Here is a 3,127-nt window from a genome sequence, read left to right on the forward strand (position 1 = left end):
AAAAAAAAAAAAAAAAATCAATATTTCCTATCACCAAATGTGATTTTGCATCAGGCCCCTCTCCCCTTTTTTCTGATAGTGTTCAACCTGAACCTTTCTTCACAATCCTAAAATGGAATTACTCACACCTCAAAGACTTCTTATCCTCCACCCCCGTTTTATCTGCATCTTAAGGAAAATGAGCACAGAAGGCAAACAGAGTCAGTAACCTGGTTTGCCTGATGGCCCCACCCTAGGTGTGGGAGGAGTCCTCTGTACTTACCTGGGCAGATGGGAATGAAGTGCCACTCAGTCCCCCAGTCCCACGCAAACTCCACCAGACGCCAACACTTCCCTCTCTGAGGGCATCTTTATTTGCGAAGTTAGCCAATAGCGTCTGGCTTCCTGTCTTTAGATGCTGTGGCAAGCAAGCTCAGAAGCTCCAGGCTGGAGACCAGCTGATCACAAGGGAGCCTGCATTGCAAGTCTCAGGCACTGCTGCCTGGGGCAGACCTGGTGATGGCTGGGGGCTGTGTCAGATATCTGCAGCCTCAGAGGCCAGCAGAACACAAGTCAGGCCTCAAGCTTTCATTAGTAGGGGTCTCAGGCAATCTGTGAAAGCCCCTCATCTTTCCATCCATCTTCAAAAGCATCTGGTACTCCCTGGGCAGCACTGGGGTGCAGGCTCAGTGTCCTTGCTGTCTTTCGCCTCCGCATGGTCTCGGTCCCGGCTGAGGGGCACACATCACAGGAGGTTCTTAGGAGGATGTTTTGTCCACTGAGTAGGAACACCACACTGAAAATGTCAGTAGCTCCCCTCCCCCTGTTCACGGTTGAGAAAGCCCACCCCTTAGTCCCTTTTCTGTTTTCTCCTGGCCTCCCTGGTTGCTCACCTTCCCCTGCAGAGGCCAAGGGATCACAGAAAGGTAGCGGTTCTTCTCGGGCTCTCAGACATTGGCCCTTTCCCTATGCCCCATCAGCTACATCGGGGGCTACCCAGGTCAGCTCCTTGCCCTCATTCTGCCCCACTTCAGTTTCTGATTTTTGTTTTTATTAATTCTTTGGGGATTTCACACTTTGTATTTTGATCATGGTCATCCACCTGCCTCCACCCAGATCCGCCACTGTTTCAAACCCACCCAACCTTGTTTCATGTTCATTTCTGCTAACTTTTTTTAAGGTTTATTTTGAATTATGCATATGTGGATGTGAGTGCAGGTGCCCACAGAGGCCAGAGGACTCAGATCTCCCTGGAGCTGGGGTCACAGGCAGCTGTGAACTGCCCGTTATGGGAGCTGGGGACTGAGCTGTCTCTCCTGCAAGAGCAGTTATGTGCTCTTAGCCACTGAGCCATTCCCACAGCCCCCCTTTTATGTTTTTGTTTGTTTTATTTTGTTTTGTTGTTGCTGAGACATGTCCTACGCATCCTGGCCTGGCTCTGTATTTGAAGATGACCTGAGCATCCTCCTGCCTCCACCGGCCAAGGGCTGGGATGTCCCGCCATGTCTCGTTGATGAGATGCTGGGGATCAAACTCAGGGACTTCACACACACTAGGCAAGTGGTCTGCGGGTAGAGCCATCTCCCCAGCCACACTCAGCTTACCCTTGTGCTCCTGTCTTGGATCTGGCCAAATTCTCCCACTTGGAATCCAAACAGTCTCATCGATGCTCATTGCTGACACAACTCCATCTCCAGTTGGGGCCTGGAGATCACCCTGTGCCCATCCATCCCTTTCTGTCTGTCTTCATCTCACCCTCCCACGTACACGAAGAGCAATCCCTGAGCCGCAGCTGTACAGCTTTAACTCCGGGAGCTTCCTCCGCTCCCTGGTCTGTCTGTGAGCTTGCTCTCAACACGATGGTCCCCTTTTCCTTTCCCCTACATTCTGAACACTTCCTCTTCCTCCAGCACACATGCACACGCACATACACTCTCTCGTGTGCGCACACACACACACACACACACACACACACACACACACACACCCTTCCCTGTGCGTGCACTGGCACTGGGAGTGCCTGCTTCCCTGACTCACCTGCTGAGGGCTGAGGAGTGGGCTTGTCCTGTCCACGGGTGCTGAAGCTGATAGAACTCTGTGATGAGTGTCAACACACTTGTGCCAGTTTCCTTGTCCCCACGGGGTGGTGACAGCTGTCCGGATGGACACCCACACACACAGAGGAACACAATATTTAGGAGAGGCACTCTGAGCTCATGGAGCATTCTATTTTAGGGTAGGAAAGGAGGCAAGCCTGCTTTGGGGACCTGAAGGCAACAAACAGTACCTCATTCGTGTGTGTGTGTGTGTGTGTGTGTGTGGTGTTTGTGCCATATATGAATAGTGTATACAGCATAATGAAGACCAGAAGAGGCCACGGATCGTCTGGAACTGGAATTATAGGAAGGTATGAGCCATCTGATGTGGGTACTGGGAACCAGACTTGTGACCTCAGCAAGGCAGTAAGCACTTTTACCTACTGAGCCTCTTTCCAGCCTGCCTGCCTTCCTGCCTGGCAGTTCTGGCTGTCCTGGAACTCACTCTATAGACCAAACTGGTCTCCAACTCACAGAAATCCGCCTGCCTCTGCCTCTGAGTCCTGAGATTAAAGGCGTGCACCACCACCACCCAGCTTAAATTATTTCTTTAAAAACCCCTATTTTTGCTATTTTATGTATATAAGTGTTCGCCTGTACAATCACCACCACATGCATGCCTGAACCTCAAGAGGCCAGAAGAGGGCAGTGGATCCCAGGTCTCCTGAGACTAGAGGTACCGATTGTTGTGAGCCACCGTGTGGATGCTGGAAATTAAATCCATGTCCTCTGGAAGAGCAGCCAGTGCTCTTAACCACTGAGCCATCTCTCCAGCCCCTGATTAAATTACTTCTAGTTGCATTACACATGGAAACAATAGCACCTTTTATTCCAAAATAAACCATCAGTTGTCACTTACCTATTCACCTTGCTTTTGAGACAGGGTCCTGCTGTGGAGCCCATGCTAGCCTAGAACACCCAAGTTCTCATCTCAGCCTCCCAAGCTGGAACTTCTAAGCTCCTAGGTACACGCCGCAGTATTCAGCTAAAAAGCTGGCCCCCAGCTGCAGTTGCATCCCTGCTCTGTCCCTCCCCCTTCCCTCAGTCACTTC

At 51.1% G+C, this 3,127-nt stretch overlaps 1 protein-coding gene across 1 annotated transcript in view; it reads right to left on the reverse strand.

Annotated features, from left to right (window-relative positions):
• Cx3cr1 (C-X3-C motif chemokine receptor 1) overlaps positions 1-1,710 on the reverse strand; it is a 19,055-nt gene extending 17,345 nt beyond the window's left edge. Inside the window, exons 1-2 of the mRNA XM_005348109.3 lie at positions 1,584-1,710; positions 263-710 (exon numbers count right to left, since the gene is read on the reverse strand). The gene's annotated coding sequence lies outside the window, so the exon portion shown is untranslated. The remainder of the gene's footprint in view (positions 1-262; positions 711-1,583) is intronic.
• Positions 1,711-3,127: the final 1,417 nt, after the last annotated feature.

The sequence above is a fragment of the Microtus ochrogaster genome, chromosome 5, assembly GCF_000317375.1.
Source record: "Microtus ochrogaster isolate Prairie Vole_2 chromosome 5, MicOch1.0, whole genome shotgun sequence".
NCBI classification, from domain to species: Eukaryota; Metazoa; Chordata; class Mammalia; order Rodentia; family Cricetidae; genus Microtus; species Microtus ochrogaster.